The sequence below is a fragment of the Pinus tabuliformis genome, chromosome 5_1 (genome assembly GCF_031772625.1).
Source record: "Pinus tabuliformis cultivar Carrire ecotype Pingquan chromosome 5_1, CPIR1, whole genome shotgun sequence".
Taxonomy (NCBI): Eukaryota; Viridiplantae; Streptophyta; class Pinopsida; order Pinales; family Pinaceae; genus Pinus; species Pinus tabuliformis.
In genome coordinates this window covers 945,907,638-945,920,542 of record NC_142305.1, presented here as the reverse complement: position 1 = coordinate 945,920,542, position 12,905 = coordinate 945,907,638, and the positions used below count along the sequence as shown (strand labels likewise).

At 39.6% G+C, this 12,905-nt stretch overlaps 1 protein-coding gene and 1 pseudogene across 2 annotated transcripts in view; one reads left to right on the top strand and one right to left on the bottom strand.

Moving 5' to 3' along the window:
- Positions 1–12,905, top strand: part of LOC149167897 (uncharacterized) — a 402,638-nt gene that overhangs the window by 178,238 nt on the left and 211,495 nt on the right. The gene's annotated exons all lie outside the window — the stretch shown is intronic.
- On the bottom strand, positions 6,428–7,443 carry LOC149167898 (hsp70-Hsp90 organizing protein 3 pseudogene; annotated as a pseudogene).

Sequence of the window (12,905 nt, the reverse complement as noted above, 5' to 3'; positions counted from 1 at the left end):
CCAGCAGAACCAGGCTTCGGAGCTCCCCTTCTAACTGAAGAATTTCGGCCCTATATTTCAAACTTGGGCACAAAGCTTTGGTCCTCCTCTCTAGTGATCAAACTCAGATGAGATTCACAGAGAATCCACCTCAAAAATCCTCCATAATTTTGACCAGGTCTCCTCCTTGAACCTTTACCAGATCAAAAACAAAAGGACAAACAAATGCACTTCTTCTTGCTCCTTATCTAGCTCGGTTGACTGAGGTATGCTAGGACGCCTTTAGTTCTGTCTTTGCTTGAGAAAAATGCTCGTGTTGGATCAGATCACAACCTCCACTAGCAGCCCTACATGTCTACTAGCTTGACCTCTTCTTGGCTAAATCTCTAACAACCCTAAGTCCAAATGAGCTCCTCCCTTGTTTCAGACTTTCCAACTCCTATAACTATTGTCAAGATCTAAAAGGTCTTTGTCATGAACTGGGCGCTCTTTAAGGATTAATATGTAACTGATTTCTTCTTCTGCTAGGCTCCTTTCCAATGATGCTGCTAATGGAGTTTCCTTCTAGACATGTTCTTCTAAACACACTTTTATCCACATATGCTAGCCTCCATGATGGTGATGTCTATCTCCTACGAAAAGTAAACTTAAACTTCAAACTTGGTGCATGATACACCATTCATAATCCTCATGATCTTTCAATAGTAGAGATCTTTGGGATCTTCTTTCTGTTTCTTCGGAGCTTCTTCATCTTCAACATTAATGCTTCAGACCTTTCCTTCCTTTTGTTGTTATTAGGGTTCTTAGGACAATCTGCCTTGTAAGTACCATATTCATGAAAACCAAAACATTGGATTTTGGACATGTTTTTATTTTTGTTTTTCTTTTTCTTATCAAATTTCTTCTTTGATTTAGCTGCGTAGGCTTGAGAGTCCTCATTGACAGGTTGAGTATTGCTTTTAGCCTTTATTTTGGTTTCTTCTAGTGTACATTAATGATTGAGCCCATAATTGTTCAAATGTTGGTGTTTCTTTTCAAGCATAGATGCTACTTGCAAAACCATCCCATTCTTTAGTTAAAGCATTTATTACAATGATAATCATTTATGAATCAGATATTTGCTCACCAACTTCTCGAAGGTGATCTTTAATCTTTGATATCTTCATGAAATAAGAAGCTATAGTGTCTTCTTTCGTCATCTTTGATTGATAGAGTTGAGTTCGTAAGGCTATCTTGTGACCTGTTGTGTTGACGGAGTACAATTTCACCAAGCTATCATAGACTTCTTTAGCTGTAGATAATTCTGATACAAAAGTGATAAGGTGGTCTCTGATGGACTCAAAGAGAATCCTTTGAGCCCTAATTTCTCCTTTTTCATATTTGTCCACCTCTTGAGCATTATTCTCATACGGTGCTGGAACTTTTCCTTGAACGAATTTCATGACATTATTTTGTTAATTTTAGATAAGAATGGTATGTTCTATGCTTAGCACAATTACTTCAATGTACTTTAGCAGCCCAATGACAATTTTTGATATAGTTTCCAATAGAAATCACATTAACCATTAATCACATTGACAGTAATTGTAGATAGAACATGAAATAACAAAATGCAAAAGACAAGCCAAGACAAGAGAACACCAGATTTGGTGGATGCTAGGGAAAAACCCAAACATGGGGAAAACCCTTTAATCAATTCTTCTTATTATTATATCAAATGTTCAGTAGAGAGAGAGTACAAAACTCAAAATTGTCTTGCCAAATCAAAGTCATAACAACCCTGTCAAATCTGCTGTCAACTGCAGTGAAATTCAACCCTAACCAGAAATTCAACACTGGTCAAAGCAGCAACAAAATGTCCTCAAAGCCGCTAGGTCATATCCAGTCAAACTCGGCCTGAACAGGTGGTCAAAGTCAGCATTTAAACTTGGTCAAATTCAACCCTGAAGTTTGGTCGACCTGCAATTTTTCTTTGCGGTCAAAGTGCTCAGATCACCTCGGTTTTTATGCCAAAGAGTACGGCCTGCCCAAAAGATCGAACTCAAAATCTGCCCAGAAAGTCAAAGTCAACACTGGTCAAATTGTAGGAAAATCTGAAATTTTCGGCCCTGTAACTCTGTCCTAAAATTCATCCTCCTTGCCACACGTGGGAGAGAAAAGATATGCCCAATAGCTGTACGAACCAATGAGAGAAGGAGAGAGAAGAATTTGTGAGTGATGATGATGCCAAATGAGGTGAGAGGTCACTTATATTTATACAAGTCGATGAGGGTGAAGTGACATGTCTATTGGGCTTCATGAGCCTACATGATGATGTGGCCGACCTTTACAATGTGCACATGTGTGGGCATAAATTTCTGCTTGTCCAAATTTGATGATCTTTAGATCAATTTTGGTCCTGTCGAAAAGATGAATTCAATGCAATCATCATCTCCATCAAATGAGATGTCCAAAGTGGAATTTGGCCCAGTTGCCAATTTTAACACTTCCTCTCAACTAGGGAGAATTCTTCCTGCCAATCGATCCATTATCATCGATCATCATGCCATCCTGTCGCCATGTACCATCTCATCTCTGCTCTGCTGAACACCAATATAGATGAAGAAGAATCGATCGATAGTGAGTCACAAGACCTTACCACTCTCCTCTGACAAAAGTCAATCCAGAGGTAGAACTTCAATCAGACTTGATCCCAGATCAAGTTGTTGAACATCATGCATCCTAGACATAGGGAGTACAATAGTGCACAACGCGTCCATCTTTTGTGCTATGGGCCCTATCCACTTTTCCCAACTCATTGGTTAGATGAGAGGTACTTTCCATGAGTCCCGGACTACATGGGTAGGATGTATGCTAGGGCATCTACAGGGGAAGGTGAACCACTCATCTTGCTCATATGCCATAGGAGAATGTGAACCACTCATCCTATGCATATATCATAAATCGTAGGGGAAGGTGAACCATTCACCCTATGCACATGTGTCATCAATTGTAGGGGAAGGTGAACCACTTACCTTACACACATGTCAACCATAATGGGGTATTGCAGGAGAAGGTGAACCACTCACCCTGTACACAACGTACCTATAGGGGAAGGTGAACCACTCACCCTATGGTAGCTCAGCTCAAAGAAGTACCTCAAGCCCCCATGAGCTCTTAGAGCTCAATGTTTAACTGAAGTTGGACCCTCATGGGAGGGTCTTTCCACGACTCCAAGTCTCTCTCGGAAGGCTAAGAACTTGGCCTTCCCCAAGGGCTTCATGAGGATGTTAGCAACCTATTCATCAATATTGATGCATTGGAGCCTTATTGCTCCCCGTTGTACCATATTTTGGATAAAGTGGTACTTGATATTAATGTGCTTGGTGTGGTCGTGGAACACGAGATTCTCTGAAAGTCGAATCCCACTCTAGTTGTCGCAATAGATCATGGTGGTATCCAACACGTGCTCAAATAGCTCACTAAAGAGCTTCCTCAACCAAACAACTTCACAACAGGCCATACTCGCTGCAATGTATCCAGCCTCGGCAGTGCTTAGAGCGATCGATTTTTGCTTCCCACTCATCTAAGAAATCAAAGTAGACCCCAATGAGAAGCAACATCCAAATGTGCTTTTTCGATCCACCACACTGCCAGCCCAGTCAGCATTAGTATATCCATGTAGCCTTAAAGTCTCGGCAGCGTATCTCAATCCATAATTGATTGTGCCACGGAGATATCTCAAGAGATTCTTAGCAGCAATCTAGTGTATGTGATGAGGCTTAACCATAAATTGACTCAACGTATTCACAACAAAGCATATTTATGGTCAGGAGTTTACCAAGAACATTAGGGCCCCCACAAGTTGTCTATATTTAGAAGGGTTTGCCAATTCGGGCCCAACAACACTTCCACATAGCTTCTTGAAGTTGAGCTCCATTGGAGTAGACACAAACCTGCATTCTACCATCCCACATCTCTCTAGTAGCTTCACAATGTATTTTCCTTGAGAAAGGAAAATCTCACCTGGTTTTTGCCAGATCTCCAGGCTTAGGAAGTAGTGCATCAGTCCTAGGTCCTTTATCTCGAACTCTGAAGTCAACTCCCTCTTGCATCGATAAATGAGAGGATCAACATTAGTCAGAAAGAGATCATTAACATAAAGGACCAAAATGAGAGGCATGTCCTTCTCAACCTTGAAGTATAGATTTGGGTCAGCCTAGCTCCTCATAAATCCCAACTTCGTAAGATAACTGTCAATCGTAGGGGCTTGCTTCAATGCATGGAGGGATTTCTTGAACTTGCATACATGTGTCCTTCGATCTTGAACTTCGAACCCCTGAGGCTGTTCCAAGTAGACTTCCTCCTTAGGCGAGCCATGCAAGAAAGCAGTTTTAACGTCCATTTGATGTAGGCTCCATCCTTGAGTGGCAACGAGAGTGATAATAGATCAGATAGTGGTATATCGGGCAACTAGTGCAAATATCTCATCATAGTCCACTCCTTCCTTTTGAGAGAAGCCTCGAACAATGAACCTGGCCTTATAATTTTTAGCACTCCCGTCAGCGCCATGCCTAATTTTGTAAAGCCATTTTGAGGTGACCACGAACTTGGCCTTGAGTCTAGGCACCACGTCCCAGACATCATTCTTCATGATAGATTCATGTTCCTCATTCATAGCATCCTTCTATACTTGGTGCTTTACGACTTCTTCAAACATGCATGGTTCAACTTGAACAATAGTACTCATAGCAGCCAAGTACCCTTGATACCTATTCGGCTTCTTACTTTCGCGAAATGTCCCTCTTGGAGCAGCATGTTTTTCAGCATCTTCGAGAGTATCTTTGAGCCATAAAGGTATTTTCCTTAAGGTAGAGGGATCACCAGGAGGTGGGTCAATGGGATCCATCAGGCCTTAAACATCGGGCATAGGCTCATCCATCAGAGGTTCATCCTGTTTTTTGAAGCAACAAAACCTGTAGGCTTGTTGACTTAAATGTTAAAATACACAAGAGGTATTTTGTAATAATATTTTATTATATAAAGTGTACAAGTGATGATTGAATGTTACAATGAGGACCTACATATATACCTAAGCAAGTGTCCTTTCGTCACTGGGCATGTCTTTTAGACATGCCTTTTCACTTAACTAATGACTATTTAACATAATCCTCATTTCATTATTTATTTATATTTATTTATGTTTATTTTTATTTTATTGAATTTATGTTTGTAACATTGCCCCTTCCTTCAGAAGCTTTGTCCTCAAAGCTTATTGTTGGCAATTTCTTTCATCTTAACCCTGAACAAAGTCTGCACCCTGTGTTTTATCATCCTGAGATATGTAACTTGACGTCCTTGGTAGCTTAGCTTGTATATATATATATATATATATATATTGACCTTTTTTTATTTTTTATTATAAGTAGTAATAATAATTTCTTTTATTTAATTTTTTTTTGTTTTTTGTTTTTTTGAACTAATTAATTAATTATATAATTTTAAAAATTATATATTCAATTAAATTATATCAACTATATAATTTCATTCAATTAGCTTTATATATATTTAATTTTTTTGTTTATTCAAGTCTCAAGGTGACCATACATTGACCGACGTCGACCAAGGTACCGAACGTTGTGCTGAACGATGGTAACGACTTGTAGTGGAATATGACAGTGAGAATTGGTGGTATGACAGTAGCAACACAATGTCAAGAAAACAAGGTGACATAGGGGTACTGTGTCGGGGAAGTGTCGACTAGACGGTCGGGGAAAGATGGTGGTAGTAGACGGGAGACAACAGGGAGTTTGCAGGTAGCGGGGAACTGGCCATAGGGCACGACGTGTTGTGTGTTGTCGCCTTCGGTACAGGCGGACAGGCAAGTGCTGTTGCCGTCGGTGCAAGTGGACAGGGCAAGTGCTGTTGCCATCGGTGCAGGAGCAGAGAATGGTGGAGCGTTGACGTTGATGGGCTCAATAGACCACGCAGTAGAGATAGCGTCAGGACCCACGGGCTTGGCTTTTGTCGTTTCAATATCTTATCCAGGTCAACGGGCAGTGTCAGGACCGTGGAGAATGGGCTACAGTGCAGTTGTAGGCCGACGACAGCGTGGATGTTTTGTCTTTTAATGAGACCCTGGTTTCGAAACTCATCAATCATCTTCAACCCAATTCCGCAGAGATTGGTAACTATGATGTAAACTTTTGGGGCTTTAGCTATGTTGGCATGGACTTTCGACAGTTTGAATTCCTGGCCTTGTGTTGTTGCATGTTTGAAGTAAACGGAAGTAAAAGTAAATGACTTGCACACGATTTGATATCTATACACAAATTCATACTGCCACAGATTGTTCATATCTCTTTGTTGATCTGTCTCGATTAAAAATATGGAAGTGGAAACAACGGCTCTCGTTGCTGCCACATGGTGGAATGAATTGCCTCCACTGAAGTAGATCTTTGATCTGATCTCACAATAAATGTTTCCATCTTGATCTGCAAGAACCTGCAAGTGAATGAAATTTAGCAGGAAGTTTACCACATAAGTCCTGGTCGTCAAAAGCCGCTAAGCAAGGCCAACCTAATAAATCCACCAATCCTGATGATTCATCGTATACATAATCAAAATCTGTTGCTCCACCTCCAAATGTATACATATCCGAACTATTCGTTGATTGCTCAATATATCTTTGAACACCTTCTAACAGTTCTTGGTTGTTTTCATCATGTTTGAGACCTTCCTGATAGGTTTCCAAGGCTTTGTCATATTCTTTCATCAGGAACTGAATAGCAACTTTTCTTGAATAACCTTTTGTAATTGATGGATCGAACTCAATACACTTATTTGCTTCCTTGAGACCTTATGGCAAAGTTGCAAGCTTCATAGAGCAAGTTGCTATGTGACTGTATAACCTTGCATCATTGGGATTTCTTCTAAGAGCTTCAGTATAATGCTTTATAGCCTCAAGATACTGCTACTGCTTAAAGAATTCATTTCCTTTCTCCCGCTCTTCATTTGCCAACTTTGGATCAAAATCTTCATGTTGTTCCAAATCTTTCTTTACTTTCTCAGCTTCATTTAAGTTTCTTCAATGTATGCGGATTACGATGTTCTGTAAGTACTTTCTGGAAAGTTTCACTTGCTAGCTCATAGTCCTTAGAACATTTAGCCATCGTAACATATGCAATTCCTTTTTTAGTCAAAGCCCGTGTAATCATTTTAAAATCTGAATGAAGCTCCCTCCCGCTTTCAACAACCTTGTCACAGTCTTCAATGTAATCTTCATACTTCCCCATTCCCAAATAGACAACTGCTATGTTTGTTAAGGAGTTATCTTCATCATCCAGATCCATTACTTTCGAATAATGCTTAATAGCAAACTTAAAATCTTCTGTCGTATAAGCTGCATTTCCAAGTTCCTTTTGCTTCTGTGCCTTTTCTTTCCGAGCCGCCTTATCTTTCTCCTCATCTGGAATATCCATTGGTTCTGGCTGACCTAGAGGTGGGTGTAATGGAAACTCTAGCTCTAAGGGAGGGACTATTGGTTTCTCCTTTTTCCTTTGCTCATATTGTTTCTCTTCTTCTAATTCATACCGATCCACTTCATCATGTATTATATCTTTCGGAAGTAATCCCCTTTGTTCACTTCCTCACTCCTCTGAAGCATCCCTACCTGCACTTTGCTCTGGACTATGCTGAGAAGTATATTCGGGTTGTTCTTCCTCACCAGAATAACCAAAAACCTCATGCATATCTACTGTTGAACGAGTTACATGGTGACCATCACCTTGATCACTTAGTTCTCTAACTGGCTCAGTGTTTGCTCCTCCTTTACTTTCAACATCAACTTCATCTGGATCATCATCTTGATATTTTTTTGTTTCTTCACTGTCATTATCATCTTCCTTATTATCGATTTCTTTTCAACATGCTTTAACTTCTGCATATGATTTTTTTAAACACTGAAATGCTTCTTGAATTTTACTAAACTGCTCAACGCATTCAAGACGTAAACGTAATGACATATTGTGTGGTGAACATCGTTCAAAGACTCGCATGATTATATTGTGCACCATGGCTCTGATACCATTGAAGCAACAAAACCTATCGGCTTGTTGACTTAAAATGTTAAAATACACAAGAGGTATTTTGTAATAATATTTTATTATATAAAAATGTACAAGTGATGATTGAATGTTACAATGAGGACTCACATATATACCTAAGCAGGTGTCCTTTCGTGTCTGGGCATGTCTTTTAGACATGCCTTTTCACTTAACTAATGACTATTTAACATAATCCTCATTTCATTATTTATTTATATTTATTTATGTTTATTTTTATTTTATCGAATTTATGTTCGTCATATTTTTCTGCAGCATCATCATTGGCCTTCCTTGGGATAGGGAGATCTCTAACTTTCCCAAGGGAAGTCTCTTCATCAAAGGTGACATCACAACTTACATCCACATATCTTTGATCAGGCACATAGATTCTATATGCCTTTGAATTTTCACTGTAGCCAACATATATACCTTTCTTACCAGATGCTTCCAACTTGATTATTTTTTCTTTAGGTACATGAAAGTATATGAGACAACCAAAAATCCTAAAATGAAAAACCTCAGGTTTCTTACTAGTGAGAACTTTCTTGGGTGTCTTGAAATCCAATGCTTGATGCGGGCTCCTATTTTGGACATACACGACAGTGTTGGAAACTTCTCCCCATAAGAACTTCGGTAGACCTTGCTCTTGGATCATGGCACGGGTGGCTTCCATGATTGTTCAATTCTTCCTTTCAACAACACCATTTTGCTCAGGAGTTATTTTGGACATACACGACAGTGTTGGAAACTTCTCCCCATAAGAACTTCGGTAGACCTTGCTCCTGGATCATGGCACGGGTGGCTTCCATGATTGTTCAATTCTTCCTTTCAACAACACCATTTTGCTCAGGAGTGTATAGAACAATTGTCTCCCTCTTAATGCCAGCCTCTCTGCAAAAGTCATTGAATTCGTTTGATTCATATTTGGTGCCATTGCCGGTCCTCAATATCTTGGTCTTCTTCCTTGTTTGATTTTCCACTAATGCTTTGAAAGAATGGAACCATTTGAACACTTCATCCTTCTTCTTTAAGAAATAGATCCATGTTTTGCATGAGAAGTCATCCACAAAGATTGCATAGTATAAGTATCATCCCAATGATGTTACGGGCAACATACCAGATAGGTCGAAATGGACCAATTGAAGAATATCGGTGGTGAGGCTCTCACTAGAAGGGAATGGTCCCTTTGTATGTTTCCAATTTGCACAACCCTAATAAACACCTTCATGGTTCATATTGAAATCGGGCATACCTGTGACCATCTTCCTTACCCCAGGTAAGGCTATGTAATGTATGTGGGCAAATCTTCGGAGCCATAGCTTAGATTGAAGAAAAATTTTGCTAGCCAAGGCTCCCAAAGGACTTCCTCCAACTTGATAGAGACCATCAACCCTAAATCCAAGTGCGAATGCATCTTTAGGGTTTCTTTGCCAAATACGTACCTTTTCGTCAATGAATGCTACCTTGAAGCCTTTATCTTACATTGCAGAAATAGACACCATGTTCTTCTTCAAATCAGTTACATACAATACTTCTTGTAGATGAATGGTTTGACCTTGATTCAAGTGAAGAGTGAAAATACCTATCCCTTTCACGGGGTAGGTGGCATTGTCTCCAGGTATGATCTCCAGATTAGTCTTTTTTTCAACCAAATTTGAGAAGGCCTCCTTGTACCCAATGAAGTGCCTTGAGGCTCCACTATCAATTAACCAATGATCCAGAGTATCCAAAGGAGAGGTAGTAGATAGAGCGGAAATAAGATAAAATTCATTTTGCTTTTCTATGACATTAGTTTCATCATACCTGGTATTTCTTGTCCTTTTGGGAGGTCGACCATTTCCTTTTTGAGCAACATGAGCATTTATGTTTTCTTTGATGTTGAACCTGTTGTTCCTTTGATTTCCTTTGCCTTTGAAATTGTTGTTGTTGTCATCATCCCTTGGAGAATTCTTCTTGTGAGGATACTCTAGCATAGTGGCCGAACCTGTTGCAATTGTAGCACCTTCCTTTTGTCTCTTCTTTGAATCCCTGCTTGAATCCTTGACTTTGTCTCCTTAGACCATCATTATTCTTCCTCTTTGCATGAGTGGAGAAAGCAATAGGTTCATTTCCATTTGAGGGCTTGTCTCTCTCCATCATCCCCTAGCTAATAATTCATCGAAACCAGGTATCCTATCATTGTTGAGAATGGCGGCGTTAAACACATCCCATGCTCTTGAAAGACCTCCAAGTGCAATGAGAGTGAGCTCCCCGTCAACAATAACTTCTCCAATAGATAGTAGGTCATTCTTGATTTGAGTTATTCTCATGAAGTAGGATTGGATAGACTCCCCTTTTTTCATCTTGATGTCCTTCAAGTTGTTCTTGAGAAAGAAGGTTTGATTTGCATTGTTAACTTTGAACATCCCAACCGGCTTATCATACATCTCCTTAGATGTTTCCAAACTAGAAATATAAGAAACCAAATGCTTTTGAATGGAGTCTATGATAATTTTCTTAGCTTTGACCTCACCTTTATTATACTTTGTCTTTGCTGCATCAGGTGCATTTGAAGGAGGCTCCACCACTTTTCCCTGCACATAATCCATTGCTTCATGCCCTTCCAAAGTCAAGTCCAAAGTCATCTTCCATGCATGATAGTCAGATTTGTCATTGAGCTTGTACTCGGTCTTGAAATAAGATGTAGACGCCATGGGGACTTATCCAATAGATCTCTCTTAGTGCTTGCTTTTCTCTCTCGTGTTTGGGCTTTGTCTTCACCTGTGCTCTGATACCATGTTAATTTTAGATAGCAATGATATGTTATATGCTTAGCACAATTACTTTAGCAACCCAATGACAATTTCCAATATAGTTTCGAATAGCAATCACATTAACCATTAATCACATTGACAATAACTATAGATCACTGTTTTAAAAACTGGTCGAATCGACTTCGAAACGATCGAGTCAGACTGAGTCATTGCATGACTGGGTCGACTCGGTGGCCAACTTGGTTTGGCTGGCCGAGTAGGTAACTGACTCGGCTTGCTCGATAACAACTCGGCTGGCTTAGCTGGCTCGGTGGGAGTGGCCATAAAGCACATTTTTTTTCAGCTTAGGTTTTTGGGGACCCCAAAGCCCATTTTAATGTGCCTTTGGGGTCCATTTCCCTCTCCCAAACCCTATAAAACCTACCCAACTCCTCTCATTTCCTCACAACCATCTCATTGCATTTGAGTGTGAATTTGTGAGGAGTTTTTGAAAAGTTGTGGAGTTTGTTTTTGGAGCAACCAGTGAGTATTGGGCAAGCATTGGAGCAGGAGTGAGGAGCTTCTTGGGTAGCCATCGGAGCAGCATTGAGGAGTTGGTTTGTTGGAGCAACTTTGAGGAGGCAATTTGTGCCTAGAGGTATTTTTTTTTCACTTCTAAAAATCTGTTTTTGCTTATTTATTTTTTTGTGCAAATTTGGAAATTGAAAAGAGTGTTTTTTGTGAAAGAAATGAACATTGAAGCAATGTTATTTTTTTGTTTTCATTTTCAGATTTTTTCCTTTCATTTCCAAGTCAAAAAATGGCACCTAGAGTGAAAGATGCTACTTGGGCATATGTTGAAATGGTTGATAGTCAAATGCATTACAAATTTTGCCATAGAAAAATTAAGGATGGTCCTGGGGGCATTAATAGGCTGAAACAACACTTGGCAGGGATTAGAGGCCAAATTACTCCATGTGAATCACCACAAATTGGGGAGATTAAGAAGAAGTTGTTAAATAGCTTTGAGAAGTTTAAAGAAGAAAAGGCTAGGCAAAAAGAAATAGAGGTTGAAATTGGGAGGAAGAGGAGTATACAAAAAATGATGGCTACCAACCCCCATTTTGATTTTGCGGGTTCTTCATCTATCCCATGTACTGATGCATCCAACCCCTTCTGATATGTTCCTCCCTCTTTGGATTCTATTCAAGAAAAGGGTAAGGGTAAAATGAAAAAGAAGGTTGATATGAATATCAAAAGTTATTTCACTGTCACACCCTCCTCTCCGTCAGATGCACATGATCCTTAAGCCAGTAGAACTTTGCAACCCATTTTAGATGGCCATTGGAAGAAAGAATTGAGGGAGATTGCTTGTGATTACATATGTAGATGGTGGTATGATGCTAATATCCCCTTCAATGCTTCTCGTTCACCATATTATGAGCCTATGTTTGATGCCATATTCGCTGCTGGAAAAGGCTTCAAAGGCCCTACTATGCATGAGATAAGGGGGTATCGTTTGTAGAAAGAAATTTCCTACATTAATGAGTATTTGAAATATTTCAAAGACTCATGGGCAAGAACAGGATGTACCATCATGTCAGATGGATGGACTGATCAAAGGAATCGTACCATCATAAACTTTCTTATCTTTTGCCCATAGGGAACCATGTTTCTAAAATCAGTTGATGCATCTGATAAGGTGAAAGATGGACAATTGTTGTTTCATCTATTGGATGAGGTTGTTGAGGAGGTGGGGGTGGCTAATGTTGTTCAAGTCATCTTAGATAATGCCTCTAACTATGTTCTTGCTGGTAAACTGTTAGAGGAAAAACAAAAAACCATCTTTTGGACCCCATGTGCTGCACATTGCATAGACCTCATGCTTGATGATATTGGCAAATTAGATTGGGTCAAAAGCACTGTAGATCATGCCAAAAAGCATAACAAAATCTATCTACAATCATTCATGGATTTTGAGCCTTATGAAGAGACACACAGGGGGCATGGATATTATTAGGCCTGCCATCACTAGATTTGCTACTCATTTTTTGACATTGCAATCTATGCTTTCACAACTAAGGAACTTGCAAAAGATATTTTCTAGTGG